The sequence below is a fragment of the Myotis nattereri genome (genome assembly GCF_964212035.1).
Source record: "Myotis nattereri genome assembly, chromosome: X".
In the NCBI taxonomy this organism is placed as follows: domain Eukaryota; kingdom Metazoa; phylum Chordata; class Mammalia; order Chiroptera; family Vespertilionidae; genus Myotis; species Myotis nattereri.
Window position 1 is genome coordinate 30,345,919 of NC_138078.1, and position 17,914 is coordinate 30,363,832.

Sequence of the window (17,914 nt, forward strand, 5' to 3'; positions counted from 1 at the left end):
TTTTTATATCTTTTCTCATGCTGTTGAATGTTCTTATAATCATTATTCTATATCTGATAAATTTCTTATCTGCATTTCATTTTGCTCTTCTTCTGGGGAATTCTCTTGTTCTTTCATTAGGGGCTTGCTTATTTGTCTGTTTGGGTTTGTTTTATGTGTTTTGTAGATCTGCTATGACTCTCAGTCTTTTTGGATAATCTCTGGTGCAGGACAATGTCAGACACTGTTTGTGACTGGCCCTATCTACTCTATTGTTAGCTATCAGGAATACCCAGCTTAAGGCCTCTTCTTCTGTAGCTGGGTGCTTTTGTAATGGACCAAGATGTGCACCAAGGTCTACTTTTCCTAGCTCCAGATCCAGAAGCAGATCAGGCAAAGATTCAAAGCACCCAGGGATCTGCCTCTGCCTCCATATTGATTGTTATTTTCATTCTCTTAATGAGCCTCAGACTATAGAACACAGCAAGATGTAGACTCCATAAGATGGGGCAAGAGGTTTTCCAATAGGGTGGTACAGTTGCTTCCACCAAGGCAAAAGCTGCCTGGATAGCAAAGGTCTGCCTGAGAAAGATGTCCTCTGCAGTATGAGAGAATGAATCAGCACAGGAAACCAGATGGCTGCCTCCTGAGCTCTATCCCCAGAGCCCCCAACCCTGGATTCTCCTCACTCAGCTCTAGTCCACTTTCCCCTTTCTCTACTGGAGCCCAAAGTAAGTGGCTGCACTAGAAATTTTGTGTGTTGGCCCTTTAGGAGAGTGCCTGCATTGCCAGGCATCTTTCCCTAGCAGACATAAATACCACTGCTTTTCACAACTAGATGTTATGTGGATACCTTTCTGGTGTTGTGGGCTGGAGAGCCCAGCTTTGGGTTTAGACCCCAAAGTTCTCAGTGGGAGCCCCCCACACCTGAGCTATCCCTCCAGAACTTCAGCTGCTGCCTGTGGGACCATGGCCAGACCTCTCGCACTTCCCTACTTTCTACCAGTCTCGTTGTGACCTTCTCTCCAGCTAGTCTTCAGTAGATTATCAGGATGGTTTATTTTTTTAATATTTTAGTTGTAATCCAAGTTTAATCCTGAAAGAGTGTCAGTGTAGATTCCACTTAATCCTTTGTCATCTTGATAATCTTTTTATAGTTCTGGAGACTGGGAAGTCCAAGATCAAGGTGCTGGGAGGTTTGGTTCTTGGAGAGGCTATCTTATTATTATGTCCTTACACAGCAGAGAGGTTAAAGCAGGTCTTGCATTTGATCCATTCTGGTAATCTCTGATTTTTAATTGACTGCATTTGGACTATTTACATGATTATTAATATAGTTCTATTCATATCTACCATATTTATTACTATTTTCTACATGCTGCCCTTATTCTTTGTTTCTATTTTTGTCTTCTCTCTTTTTCTATCTTTTGTTGTTTTAATTGAGCATTTTATTTCCTTTCTTAACATAAAAGTTTTACAATCTCTGCTCTGTTAAGCTATGACTCTCTATTCACCTATATGTATCTCCAATCTTGATGCAAGCTCTTTTCCCTGTGTCCTTACCTCTCATATTAATCCTAAAAGTTGTTGATTTTTCAGTCTCTTAAGCTTTTTACTTATTGTTCAAATGGAGTGGGAACTTCCAAGCTCCTTACATGCATAACTGCAAACCAAGAAATGCTATTTTTAATAGTAGAGGAAAAGTGTGAGAATGGATTCATCTGGGATCATCCTATCATGTGTTAGAGGTGTAGAGGAATCTAGAAAAAGAATCTCTCTCAAGACATAGCCCATAGTTACTACAATATTATTTATTATATTCCCTATGTTGTACTTCATATCTCCTGACTATTATGTAACTGCCAATCAGTACTTCTCACCTCTTCACCCTTTTCACTTAGTACCCCAACTCCCCTCTCCTCTGACAACCATGAATCTGTTCTTTGAGTCTACGAGTTTATATCTGTTTTCTTTTTCATTTATATTCTTCTTCAAATTCCACATACAAGTGAAATTGTATGATATTTATTTCATTTAACATAATACTTTCTAGGTCCATCCATGCTGTCACAAATGATAGCATTTTATTCTTTTCTATGACTGAGTAATATTCCATGTAAGATGCCAGATGGGGTACTGGAAATATTGGTGAGAACACTTTATAAAGTATATGATTGTCTAACTACTATGATGTATACCTGAAACAAAACTGAAATAACATTGAATATAATCTGTAATTTTCTTTTAAAATTTTAGAAAGACATAGCCCAGATATCAGTAAACTTTTTCTCTAAAGACAAGACAGTAAATATTTTCAACTTTGTGGACTAAATACAGTTTCTGTTATATTTACTCATTTTGCCATTGCAGTGTGTATATAAATGAGCATGACTGCCCTGGCCAGGTGACTCAGTACACCTAAAAGTCACAAGTTCAATTCCTTGTCAGGGCACATACCTAGAGCACATACCAGTTGGGGCACATAAGAGAGGCAACCAATCCATCTCTCTCTCTCTCTCTCTCTCTCTCTCTCTCTCTCTCTCTCTCTCTCTTCCCATTCCTCTGTCTCTAAAACCAATAAAGGATAAAAAAGTAAAAAAGAGCATAACTGGGGTTCAATATAATAAAAAACAAAAGCAAGCGAAGGGAAGCAAAGAAGACCAAAAGAGTGCTACTTTTTCAACACTGAATAATCTCAGACAGTCTCATTTAATGCATTAAACTTTTTAGGGTCAGTTTAGTGAAATTTTTACTCAATACTAAAAAATTTCAAACATACATAAAATGTCAATCTTACAGTGTTAAATCTGATATTTAATATCCTATTCCCTAATTATTTGATAAATAGGTTTTCTCTTTTTAAATTAATTCATTTATTTTTCTTATGTGTTGGTTTCAGGTGCACAGCTTAGTGGTTACAGCTTAGTGGTTAGACAACCATATAATTTATATAGTGTGCTCAATATTTCTAGTACCCCAACTGGCACCATGTATGGTTATCACAATATTATTGACTATATTTTCTATGCTTTACTTACTTCCCCATGACTATTTTGTAGCTACCAATTAGTGCTTCTCAGTCCCTTCACCTCTTTCAGTGTTTTCTTTTTTAAAATTGTTTCATTTCATCCCTGTAGCTTCTCTCAAAATCTCCCAATTAAAAATAGCTTTTTGTCCTGCAAGTACTTTTTGACCCCTATTATTATACAACTGTGTAACATGAAATGTTATATTTCGTCCATCACTGGGGATGATGACCAATAAAATTTAATGAGACATACAGCAGTGACTCATCTGACCCAGAAATAACAACAATAAATGAGTGGATATTTTTTAAACTTGAAAATCTTATAGGCATATAAATGTGTAGAAATGGAGCCATCTAGTGTATCTTTACCTATGGTTTCTGTTTGTCTTTGAAAAAGAGAAATAGTTGATCACAAGTTTTTATTTCCCCTAGTCAAGAAAGCACAGAAGTCCACATATATGGGTTTCAAAGTTTTATAGATCCTGGATTCATGAGCCCAATGTGTTTTTATTTCTTCCCCTTTCCCTCTCAAACAACTGATCCCAGAAAATTAATTCTGATTTCATTTCTATCTTGTTCCTCCTCTCCTGTGGCTCATCAGCTGGCCTTTGCTTCTTGGTATGACAGACCTTGGGAGATAAATTGTCTCAAGTTCAATAGCTGGGTAACTTGTTGGAACGCCTCTGCAGACAATGGTTGTGAAGGGGGCAATGTGCCTAGAGACCAGCTATAATATGAACTTTCAGTTTTCCATTGTTTTCCCTTAGTGCTAAGTATTTAGGAAATATGAGGTGGTGCCCTAGGGGACAGATAGAATGATAATGTCTTCTTCATGGAGGCAGGCTGGGAACTTGTTAAGGAATGGGCTAAAACCGCATAACTGTGAACATGTGCCCATCCTTTGGGGCTAGAGTTGCCAAAAAATATAGGAAACCCAATTAAATTTGAAATTCAGATAAGCAATGAATATTTTTTTTAGTGTACTTATGTCCCAAGTGCTGCATGGGTCATACTTAAACTAAAACATGATCTGTTTATCTGAAATTCAAATTTAACTGGTCATCCCATATTTTTATTTCTTAAATTTGGTAACTCTAGCTAGAGAGTAAATATCCCTAATGGCATCTATAGATTAAGCCAGGGTCTTCAGAGCCTGGGGAATAAGCTTACTATGTCAGGATCAGAAACAAGATTTTGTCAGGCATTTTGTTTGTAGACTTATGGTTACCTCTATGTGATCGAATATATTGTTCCTCTTCCACAGTTTGGTATGCGCCTACAAAGTATATCACAGCTTGGTATTTGGTTCTATGAAAGATATGGAAGCAATGCTTAAAAAACACATTTAAGTGGACCTAAATTTCATCTTTACAGGCCAGAGTGGTATTGGTGACATTTGTCACCTAAGTAAGAGAGTGACAAGAGAAATGCAAACATTGTAAGTGTGTGACAGACTGGAGATTGTTTGATCAAGCATCTTTTCCATACCCAGGGATTCTCCTTCCAGAGATAATCCAGGACAGTGTTTTGCTGGCGTGAAGAATTTTTCGCTCACAGGGCTATGAGGACTATCTGGGAGTCTGCAGTGCCTCACACTGAGGAAGCAAACCAAGGACAAAGCAGGCAACCCGTGGAATAGCATGGGGTACTTTGTGTAAACCAGGGATAGTCATGTTGGTTCCAAACAGTAAGGACTGCAAACAAACAAACAAACAAACAAACAAACTTACCTGGTATGTAAACAAGGGCAGAAAGCCCTGGAAGACATAAAACACGATACCGGAAGAGTGAGGCTATTTTACAAAGAGACGAATGATGTGTCACTGCTTTTAATCACAACACTGTCTTAGGATGTCAGTAGTAAACCTTCAACTCTATCTTATTAGATATGGCAACATGGAAAGACAACCAGTATGTCTAACACAGCTAATTTGGAAGCCGCCATCTTTTTCAGGAACATGAATCTGTCCCCAGTTGCTTAGAGCAATATAAAACATGATGCTCCTCAAACAAGTACACATTTGGGAGAAAAAGTACTGGAGTGGAAAGTATCTCTCCTTGTCACTGTACCTTGGAGCATCCGTGTCATATGATTTTCTTATACAATGTAATAAAATTAAGTTGGCATTTTTCTGACCTCCTCTTAATCAGGATTTTTGATTATAGCTGAAATAAAAAAGAATACTCATTTATTATATAACTCAGAGTTATAATAATAAAAATTATTAAAAATTATTATAACTCCAAGTTATAATATAATAAATTATATTATTTATTACTATGATAAGTCTAGTAACTGTCTATCACTGTGCAAGTTATTATGAGATTTTTGACTATACAGTCAAACCTTGGTTCTTGAATGTCTCCCATCTAGCACAATTTAGTTCTCAACCAAGTTGTTCAAGGAAAAAAATGTCTGGGTTGTCAAAACTTCAGTTCTCAATCCCACAATCCTTTCACACTTATACCTCAGCATGAGGAAGAAAATCTCCAAGGCAACAAACGAAGGAGAGAATGTTTTTGTTGCTGGCAAAATCAAAGATTAGCAGTTTTAGAACATAAGCCATCAAGAGTGCTAATGTTGCTAAGGGTGTGAAATTGCTCACAGAGCAACAATCACAGGCAATTGAATAGGTAAATTGTTGTTGATTTGGATAAATGAAAAGCAGTTAGTCCGTGATAGCATTTTGAAGGCAATGATACCATATGTGAAAAAGCAGAGATACAGTATACTGACTTCCTGAAAGACACCCCTGGAATGAGTGCTAAAAGTGATTTGCTTAAGGCTAGTACAAGGTGGTTCAATAAATTTAAAATATGAAGTGTTTATTTATAGATTAAACAGTACATTGAGCATGTACTGTATATAAGAAAGTTTAAAACAAGGAGTCATTTGGGGGTCTGGAATGGATTAATTTAATTTACATTATTTCTAATGGGAAAAAAAATGATTCGGTTGTTTAGCAAATTGCTTCTCAAACAACCTTCCAGAATGAAGTTCGAGAACCAAGTTTCCACTGTATTCCCTGTGCTGCACACTACATCCCCATGGTGTATTTATTTATTTATTTATTTATTTATTATTTTCATATTTTTATTGATTTCAGAGAGGAAGGGACAGGGAGAGAGAAAAACATTAATGATGAGAGAGAATGCATCAGCTGCCTCCTGCATGCCCCCAACTGGGGATCAAGCCCACAAACCCGGCATGTGCCCTGACCAGGAATCGAACCGGGACCTCCTGGCTCATAGGTTGACGCTCAAGCACTGAGCCACATTAGCCGGGTGTTATGTTTATTTTATAACTGGAAGTTTGTACCCCTTACTTCTCTTCACCTTTTCATCCATCCCCCAGCATCAAACATCAGTTTGTTCTCTGTTTCTATGAATCTGTTTCTGTACTGATTGTTCATTTGTTTTTTAGATTCCACAAATATGTGAAATATACAATATTTGTCTTTCTCTGACTTGTTTCTCCTAGAATAATACCCTCTAACTCATTCCATGTTGTTGCAAATGGCAAGATTTCATTCTTCTTATTGCTGAGTAATATTCCAGTGTGTGTGTGTGTGTGTGTATGTGTGTGTGTGTATATCACATCTTCTTTATCCACTCATCTAGGTTGCTTCCATATATTGGCTATTGGAAATAATGTTAGAATGCTTGAAATAAAAAAATGAGGCAGCAGGTGTAATGGAAGGGAGGTGGCTCTCACTGTCTGAGACTAGTGTTCAGCTCCAGCTCTGTTTTTTACTCATTTAATGGCCCCAAGCAAGCCAGGGAACCTTTCTGAACTCATCCACAGAATAGGATTACTAATGCTTACCTAGATATGAAAGCCCATTGTGAACTTCAAAGTGCTGTAACATTGTTAGTTTTTATTGTCTTAGAATACTTTGGAACCTTTTATTGAACTGTCAATATCTTGCCCATAACTGCCCACTTCTCCAGTGGTTTTGCAGCATTTTTCTTACCTGAATGATTAATACCCAAGCCAATAAACATAACAAATAAAAAAATAATGTTACAATGAACTTAAGAGTGCATATATCTTTTAAAATTAGTGTTTTTGTTTACTTTGGGTAAGTACCCAAAAGCAGAATTGCTGGGTTGTAGTATAATTTAATTTTTTACTTTTTTAATTGAGTTCACATTCAATATATTTGTATTACTTTCAGGTGTACAGCATAGTGGTTATGTTATCAGTAGAGTGCTCTCCCTGTCTCCACCTGTTGCCAGTGGAAGTGGACTTCTTCCAATGTCACGAAAAAAAGGACTTTCCTGAGACTAGCACAGGAGAATAATTGGTATTTATTTACATGAAATTAAACCCCTGAGTTTCCAAGTCCCATCTCCCTCTGCCCCACCAAGAAAAAAGCCCAGCTGTGTCTTCAGCAGACCAGGATTAAAGCCATTGCCAAGAGTTTCATATTTGCACAGCACAGTTCAGCATCTGGCTAGATTAGTTTATGTTCCCAGCTGTAGCCTATGGCAGTGGTCGGCAAACTCATTAGTCAACAGAGCCAAATATCAACAGTACAACGATTGAAATTTCTTGAGAGCCACATTTTTTAAACTTAAACTATATAGGTAGGTACATTGTTATTAACTTAATTAGGGTACTCCTAAGCTGGCCTTTGCTAAAAACATCCTCAATCTAACTGAGGTACGTTCGCTGAAGTCGACCCCTTCCAACTCTCCCATCCACACTCGTCTTGTATACTTGTTTCGTCTATCTCTTTTCGTTCATCCTCTCTAAATGTCCAAGCCATCTCAACATACCTTTCTCAATCCTCGATACTACATCTTCTTTCACTCCACAACATTCCCTAAAATTAACTTAATAAACTTTACTTAAAAAAACAAACAAACTTTACTTAAAGTTTTAATTCTTAAACTATAGGTACGTTGAATAAAACTTGATATCATACTTAATAACGATATTATTGATTGATAAAATTAAATTCCTTACAATGTACGCGCCTCCCCCGCGCTGCATATCCGGTGGCCCGCCTGCGCATCTCCCGTCGCCAGACAGACCGACACCCCCCACTTCTTCTAATGCCACTTCTTCAAAATAGACTCGCCCAGGCCGAAAACCAACTTCTGCGCATGGGCCACGAAGTTTCAATCACACTGTATGTGCGCGCTTGCACGTGGTATTTTGTGGAAGAGCCACACTCAAGGGGCCAAAGAGCTGCATGTGGCTCGCGAGCCATGGTTTGCCGACCACTGGCCTATGGCATGTTGCGTCCACTTGGCCATAGGCCATGTGGCTTCTAGGGCCACATGGCTATGGAGGGAACATGGACAAGTGCAAGGAAGCAGGAGCAAAACCAAAGGAACAAGAGAGAGATAATTCCTTTGGGAATTTTAATGTTCTAAGATTTGCATGCTTGCAGTGGCTCTACCCCTTCTAGGCCATCTATGGCTCCCCAGGCTAGATTGACAGGCAAGCATCTTCCTTATTTTACTGGGCATGTGTCCATTTTCCTCTTTGTTCTGTCCCTTCCCCCTTCATCTGCAGGGAATAGATGGGTGGTTCCCTGGGGAGTGTAAAATTGCAGCTTTCTGGTGAAGCTGCCCAGATGGCAATGCTTATAATGCCTGGCCTTCCCTTTGCTTTTTTTCTATTATTAATAACTAGCTAATTACAATGGTAACAGAAATTCATATACAAAGTGTTTTCCCTGGTATTTCCAATACTAACCTGGCACCATACATAATTATTACAGTGTATTGATTATATTTCCTGTACTTTACATCCCTATGACTATTCTATAACTACCAATGTGTATTTCTCAATCCCTTCATCTTTTCATCCAGTCCTTTTTCTTCTAAGTACTGCTTAGATGCATCACTCATTTTTAATATATTGTTTTTTATTATTATTCAGCTAAAAATATTTCCCATTTTCCTAATATTTTTTCTTTGAACCAAGGATTATTTAGGAGTATCTTGTACATTTTTAAAAATATTTGGGTATGTTAAGGATATTATTCTTATTGATTTCTTATTTAATTCTATTGTTTCACTTTGACTTCTATTTGTGTTTTTCTCCTGTCTTTTTTTTCTTTTCCTCCTTTATTTTCAAATCTTTATTTCCTTTCACATATACATTTTTTTCTCTTTTAAAATTGTTTAAAGAATTACATATGTCTCCTTTTTTCCCCATTGACCCCTCCCCAGACACTCCCACCCCCCCCTCAGGAAAAGCCCCCACTACCCCAGTGTCCATGTCCATTTGTTTTTTGTTTGTTTTTAAATATATTTTATTGATCTTTTACAGAGAGGAAGGAAGAGAGATAGTCAGAAACATCGATGAGAGAGAAACATCGATCAGCTGCCTCCTACACACCCCCCACGGGGGATGTGCCCGCAATCAAGGCATATGCCCTTGACCGGAATCGAACCTGGGACCCTTCAGTCTGCAGGCTGACGCTCTATCCACTGAGCCAAACCAGTTAGGGCTCATGTCCATTTGTTATGCTAATATGCATTCATACAAGTTCTTTGGTTGCCCTGCGGGACTTGACTGGGGTGGGGCCAGCTGGGTCTGGGTCTTGTGCGATTTCGAGGTGCCAGCAGGTGGGCGGGGATTTGACTCTGGGTCCTGTGGTGTGCCCCAGACTCTGACAGGAGGGAGATTTTCATAAACATTTTATTAATTTTTTTCATCTCTGAAACTTCTATGATAAAGGGCAATAGCAATATTAAATATTTCCCTCTAATTAATTCCCTTTTAATGTGCACAAATTTTGTGCACCAGGCCACTAGTCTAAAAATAAAAACCTAAAGAAAACAATTACCTTTACAATTGCATGAAAAATAATGAAATACTAATATATTTATTATTTTTTATTCTAATAGCAAATTAATACTTTGTACACTAAGATATCTATATATATATAAAAGGCTAATGTGCTAAGTGTCCGACCATTCGATCAGTTGGTATGACACACGCTAACCACCAGGGGGAAGACGCTCAACACAGGAGCTGCCATGATGCAAACTGGCCATTTACAGAGAAATGGCACCGCGGACATGGCACCCACAAAGCAGCACTCAGCTTCCCCCAAGTGGGACACAGGCCCCACCACCACCCTGAGCAACAGCCCACCAAATTGCAGCTGAGGCTACCTAGACCCTATGGTGCAAAATGCAGCTCACAGCCCAGCCCAGCCCAGCCCAGCCCAGAAAGGGTCACTGTGGGCACCAGGTAATTATGTCATGTAACAACACCCAGCTTCTTCTCCCTAGCAACTAGCCTCCTTGCAGTTTCTTCAGTCCAGGAACACGACTTGTGTTATAGCCAGTTGGAAACATTTTACACTGTAACCAAATGTCTGTGAAGCATTTTCCATGCCTCATCTCATTTGATCCTCACAGAAGTCCTAGAATAGGTAGATAGGAGATTCGGTGGAATCCTATTTTCTTTGCATTAGCCAGAAAACGGAGATTTAGAAAACTTAGAAACTTGACCTGACTGAAAAGAAGTAAGAAATGGTGGACCTTGAAAATGACTTCAGGTTTTATCACTGCACAGAATATAGTCACACACTGCTGCAGTTAAATATTTTACCCTTTGTTCTCCCTGCGTGATCTACAATAATAATCTGCTTTGTATTGATATTTACTGCTGTGTTGCTGACAATTAACTGAAAGAGAAGTTGGGGTGCTTCACTGGGCTGGAAAATATTTAGCTAAATCAGGAAGCAGGTTAATTAACCAAGTTTATTCTATATATATAAAAGGCTAAGTTGACTCGCACATGTACCATACACATAAAGCTCTTGCTGGCGCCAATCACACGCATGTGTTTTGATCTGTCATTGTTGATTGTGAATTTGGTTGACACTTCTATTATAGAGAAAGGGCAAATAGTGATATTAAAATATTTCTTCTAATTAATTTCCTTTCCATGTGCACAAATTCATGCACCAGGTTACTAGTATAAGATAATTGAAAGAAATTAAAGACATATATAAATGGAAAGACATCTGTATATATGAATCAGAAAATTTAATCGTGTTAAGATGGCAATTCTCTCCAAATGGACCTGTAGATTCAATATAATTGCTACAAAAATCCCAGTCCAGTTCTTTACAACAGAAATACAACAAACCCAGAATAACCAAAACAATCTTGAAAATAAGAATAAATTTGAAGTCCTCATCCATCCTGATTTCAAGGCTAACTAAAAGTTATGGTATTCAAGATAAAGTGGTTCTGTCATAAGAATAAGCATCCAAAGACATTGAATTAGAATATTTTAACTTCAGATGAATACAGGATTTAACATCTGTATGGGTAAGAGGCATGCAGGTCTAAAGCAATACAGCCACCATTATTTTGCTGACATAGGTTAGTTTTTTTTAGATGTGAGTCAGCCTTTAGTTGTTGTGTTTCCCAGTTGTAGAAAACATATTTCAAAGTTTTCTTAAAGTCAGGCTTCCCCATTTTTCAAATAAATTTCTTCATCAGTGTTCTTCTACTGTAATCCTATTTTAACATTTTAAGCATTCTTCCACTGTAATCCTATTTTTATATTCTCAAGGTGGCTGAGGCAGTTCAAGATTTATAGAATGTATATTTATACATTTACTTTGTTATAGCTATATGTTGGATTTGCTTGACACTCAATTTATCTGACATGTCATGCTTTTTTTTTTTCAGTTGAAAGAAGTATACAGTTACATAGAGATACATGCCTAGATGGTAGAACCAGAACTGAAATACAGGTAGACTAATTCTAGATTTCATGCTTTTTAAACACTTTTGCTTTGTGCCAGTAACTATTGGAACATACATTCAAGTATGTAGACACTCCAGAAGACTTTGGGCATCCATTTAGAGAGAGAATTGTGCATCTTCCCATAATAAGAAAACCACAATTACAAACAGAAGTGTCTTTGATAGAATGGTTGGAGAACCAACAAAAGTCCTCATATTAGCTTTTTAAAAATTATGATAAAATTCACATAGCATAAAATTTACTCTTCTATTCATTCATTTATTTTATTATTTATTTTTAATTTGAATTTATTGGTGTGACATTGGTTCACAAAACCATACAGTTTTCAAGTGTACAACTCAATAAAACTTAATATGCTCACTACACCCATCTTTCCAAGCAGTCTCTTTCATTCCCCATTTTTGCCCCCTTTCCCACCTCCACCTAGCCCTCACCCCCTTTCCCTCTGGCTACCACCACCTTGTTGTTTGTATCTATGTGTTAATCATTCATTTTTCGGTGTATAGTTCAACAGTGTTAATTAATAGATTCACATCAGTTTGCAAACAATCTCTAGAACTATTTTCATCTTGCAAAATTAAAGCCTTTATATCTATTAAATAGCAAATCTCCATTTTACCATTTCCCAGTGTCTAGCAAGCTCTATTCTACTACCTATCTTTATGTATTTGACTACTTTAAGTATCTCAAATAAGTAGAATCAGACACTGTTATCTTTTTGTGACTGGTTTATTTCACTTAGCATAATATCTTTAGTATGTATCCATGTTGTAGCATGTTTCAAGTTTTGTTTTTATAGCAAAGGTGGAAATTTATTTAAGAACAAGTACAGAATAGCACCTGGGGAAGGGGAAAGAGTCCCACTGAGTCCCTTTTCCCTATAGTTTATAAAGGCTGCAGTTCTTGGTGCCTTAATATCCCCTCTGATTGGTTGCTATTCCCCTTAGAATTGGTTATTATAGTAACTCCTGAACTCAAAGGTTAAATCTCACATGACTCACCTGAGGCTATCATTCCTTATTGTTCTCCTATTCCCTCTGGGCTTTCTTCTTCCTTCTTTGTTTTGTAAATTAGACTTTCTGTTACTCCCAGTTCCCTTATCTTATGTAAATTTAACTGTTGCCACTCCCTTGTTTTATGGAAATGTAACTGCTCCTGGCTCCCTTGTCTTATGGAAATACACTCTTTTGCAACTCTATAGCCCTGTTTTTTTCCATGGACCTTTTAATGTTTAAAATTTCCTAAACCTGCCTATTTCACCCCTAAAATTCCTATTTCACCCCAAAAGCAAAATATTTTTAAGCTTAATAATATTCACATATATGCCATATTTTGTTTATCCATTCATCCATAGATGTACACTTGGATTATTCCCATGTTTTCACTATCACAAACATTGATGTACAAATATCTTTTCAAAAATCTATATTCAATTATTGAGGGTATATACCCAGAAGTGGAACTCTGGATCATACAGAACTTTTACATTTAATTTTTTTGAGGACATGTTATACTGTTTTTCATAGCAGGTATACCATTTTACATTCTCATCAGTACTGCATAAGTGTTCTAATTTCTCTATACCAAAACCAACATTTGAATTTTGTTTTTAAATAATAAACATCTTAATGGAAGTGAATTTGTATCTCATGGTAATTTTGATTTGCATTTTTAAATAATTAGTGATATTGGTTATCTTTTCATGTGTTTACTGTCCATTTGTGTATTTTCTTTGCCATATGTCTATTCAAGCCCTTCTTACATTATTTAACTTGTTTGTCTTTTTGTTGTTGAGTTGTAGGAGTTTTTATATATAATGGGCATTAATCCCTTGTTAGATATATTATTTGCAATATTTTCTCCTATTCAATAGGTTGCCTTTTACTCTTGATTGTTTCCTTTGATGCACAGAAGTGTTTTGTTTTTACTTTGATACAGTCAAAATTATTTTCTTCTTTATTTTCTTATGTAAGCTTTGAAGTATGGTACCTATTTGCTTTGTTTAACAATGGACAGGTTACTTTGATTTTCTAAATTGTATAAGTCATCCCTTTCAATTGAATGCCTTATCGATTGAATGACTATTCCATTGATTGTTATCATACTGGTCTTAGAGAGCACATTCTCCTGGACCTGGAAACAGGACAGCACAATTACCCTAAATTGTTTTAGTGGCCACAGGTGGTGCGTTCCAGCTGACTCAGTGGTCCCGAGACCAGGACAGCACAATTACTCTAAATTGTCCTGACAACTCAGTGGTCGGGAGATCCGAGGGCTATAGATAATGTGTTTCTATCAACTCAGTGATCCGGAGACCCAAAACTGTAATTTAGATAACATGCCTAAGTTTAACCCAGGTTACCCAAGGACTCTAGATAATGTATTTCTGTCAATTCAGTGACCCCGAGACCTGAAACTGTAATTAACATGCTTAATTCTGCTTCTATAATCTGCTTTTTTGGGAGCCAGGTGCCACATTCCAAACCCTGGGATGTAATCAATACCTTTGTGAGTTTTGCCTATATAAGTCTGGTTTTGCAACCATCTTAGGGCTATGAGATTTGGGTATGCCCCCTCATAGTCCCAGATTGCAATAAATGTGACTCTTTAATTCGACTTCTTGAGGCGTCCTTCTGTGATTCGCGGGGTACGTTACAACAGCTTTTTGTATCATATCCAAGAAATCATTTCCAAATCCAATGTCATAACACTTTTCTCCTATGTTATCGTCTAAGAATTTTTTTTTTTAATTGCTTAAAGTATTACAAAGGGTATTACATATGTGTCCATTTTATCCCCCCGCCCTAGACAGTCCCCCAGCCTCCCCTATCCCCCAGTGTCTTATGTCCATTGGTTATGCTTATACGCATGCATACAAGTCCTTTAGTTGATCTCTTACCCCCCTACCTCCTGCCACCCAACCCTCCCCGGCCTTCCCACTGCAGTTTGACAATCTGTTTGAGGCAGCTCTGCCTCTGTATCTATTATTGTTCAAAAGTTTATAATGGTCTCTATTATCCATGAATGAGTGAGATCATGTGGTATTTTTTCTTCATTGACTGGCTTATTTCACTTAGCATAATGCTCTCCAGTTCTATTCATGACGTTGCAAATGGTAAGAGTTCCTTCCTTTTTAGAGCAGCATAGTATTCCATCGTGTAGATGTACCACAGCTTTCTAATCCATTCATCTACTGATGGACACTTAGGCTGTTTCCAGATCTTAGCTATGGTGAATTGTGCTGCTATGAACATAGGGGTGCATATATCTTTTCTGATTGGTGTTTCTGGTTTCTTGGGATATATTCCTAGAAGTGGGATCACAGGGTCAAATGGGAGTTCCATTTTCAGTTTTTTAAGGAAACTCCATACTGTCTTCCATAGTGGCTGCACCAGTCTGCATTCCCACCAGCAGTGCACAAGTGTTCCTTTTTCTCCACATCCTCTCCAGCACTTGTCGTTTGCTGATTTGTTGATGATAGCCAGTCTGACAGGTGTGAGATGGTACCTCATTGTTGTTTTGATTTGCATCTCTCGGATGATTAGTGACTTTGAGCATTTTTTCATATGTCTCTTGGCTTTCTGAATGTCCTCTTTTGAAAGGTGTCTATTTAGGTCCTTTGCCCATTTTTTGATTGGATTGTTTATCTTCCTTTTGTTAAGTTGTATGAGTTCCCTATAGATTTTGGAGATTAGGCCCTTATCAGATATGACATTGGCAAATATGTTTTCCCACACAGTGGGTTTTCTTGTTGTTTTGTTGATGGTTTCTTTTGCTGTGCAGAAGCTTTTTATTTTGATGTAGTCCCATTTGTTCATTTTCTCTTTAGTTTCAAGTGCCCTAGGAGCTGTATCAGTGAAGAAATTGCTTCGGCATATGTCTGAGATTTTGTTGCCTTTGGATTCTTCTAGAATTTTTATGGTTTCCTGTCGTACATTTAAGTCCTTTATCCATTTTGAGTTTATTTTTGTGTATGGTGTAAGTTGGTGGTCTAGTTTCATTTTCTTGCATATATCTGTCCAATTTTCCCAACACCATTTATTGAAGAGACTATCTTGGCTCCATTGTATGTTCTTGCCTCCTTTGTCAAATATTAATTGAGCATATTGGTTCGGGCCGATTTCTGGGCTCTCTATTCTATTCCATTGATCTATATGCCTATTCTTGTGCCAGTACCAGGCAGTTTTGAGAACAGTGGCTTTGTAATACAACTTGATATCTGGTATTGAGATCCCACCTACTTTGTTCTTTTTCAGGATTGCTGCAGCTATTCGGGGTCTTTTTTTATTCCAGATGAATTTTTGGAGAGTTCGTTCTATATCTCTGAAGTATGCCGTTGGTATTTTAATGGGAAGTGCATTGAATTTATAGATTGCTTTGGGTAGTATGGACATTTTAATGATGTTGATTCTACCAATCCATGAACACGGTATGTTCTTCCATCTGTTTATGTCTTCCTCTATATCTTTTTTCAACGTCCTGTAGTTTTCTGAGTAGAGGTCTTTTACCTCTTTAGTTAAGATTATTCCTAGGTAGCTTAGTTTTTTTGGTGCGATGGTAAACGGGATTGTTTTTATAATCTCTCTTTCTGAAAGTTCACTATTGGTGTATAGAAATGCCTCAGATTTCTTGGGGTTAATTTTGTATCCTGCTACATTGCCAAATTCATGTATTAAGTCTAGTAGCTTTTTGATGGAGTCTCTAGGGTTTTGTATGTATAATATCATGTCATCTGCAAATAAGGACAGTTTTACTTCCTCTTTTCCAATTTGGATGCCTTTTATTTCTTCTTCTTGCCGAATTGCAATGGCTAACACTTCCAGTACTATGTTGAACAGGAGTGGTGAGAGGGGGCATCCCTGTCTTGTTCCTGTTCTTAGGGGAAATGGTGTAAGTTTTTGTCCATTGAGTATGATGTTGGCTGTGGGCCTGTCATATATGGCTTTTATTATGTTAAGGTATGATCCTTCTACTCCCACCTTGCTGAGAGTTTTTATCAAAAATGGGTGTTGAATTTTGTCAAATGCTTTTTCTGCATCAATTGATATGACCATGTGGTTTTTTTCTTTCAATTTGTTTATGTGATGTATCACGTTTATTGATTTGTGGATATTGTACCATCCTTGCATCCCTGGGATAAATCCTACTTGGTCATGGTGTATGATCTTTCTGATGTACTGCTGGATCCGATTTGCTAAGATTTTGTTGAGGATTTTGGCATCTATGTTCATGAGGGATATTGGCCTGTAATTCTCTTTCATTGTGTTGTCTTTACCTGGTTTTGGTATTAGGGTGATGCTGGCTTCATAGAATGAGCTTGGAAGTGTTCCTTCCTCTTGAATTTTTTGTAGTAGTCTGAGGAGGATAGGTTTTAGTTCTTCCTTGAATGTTTGGTAAAACTCCCCTGTGAAGCCGTCTGGTCCTGGGCTTTTGTTTGCTGGAAGCTTTTTGATGACTGCTTCAATTTCTTCCATAGTTATTGGCCTGTTGAGATTTTTAGATTCTTCCTGATTGAGTTTTGGAATGTTGTATTTTTCTAGGAATTTGTCCATTTCCTCCAGGTTGTCTAGTTTGCTGGAGTAGAGCTGTCCATAGTATTTTTTAACAATCATTTGTATTTCTGTGGGGTCTGTTGTTATTTCGCCTCTTTCATTTCTGATTTTGTTTATTTGGGTCCTCTCTCTTTGCTTCTTGGTGAGTATGGCTAGAGGTTTGTCAATCTTGTTTATCCTTTCGAAGAACCAGCTCTTGGTTTCATTGATTTTCTGTATTATTTTTTTGGTCTCTATGTTATTTATTTCTGCTCTAATCTTTATTATCTCCTTCCTTCTGCTCACTCTGGGGTTTTCTTGTTGCTCTCTTTCTAATTCTTTGAGTTGTAGAGTTAGCTGATTTACTACCATTTTTTCTTGTTTTTTGAGATAGGCCTGTAGAGCTATAAACTTCCCTCTCAGGACTGCTTTCATTGTGTCCCATAGGTTTTGGATTGTTGTGTTTTCATTGTCATTAGTTTCCAGGATGTTTTTAATTTCTTCTTTGATTTCATTGGTAACCCAATCAATATTTAATAGCATGCTATTCAGCTTCCAGGTGTTTGAGTATTTTGGGTTGTTTTTATTGCAGTTTATTTCTAATATTATGCCATCGTGGTC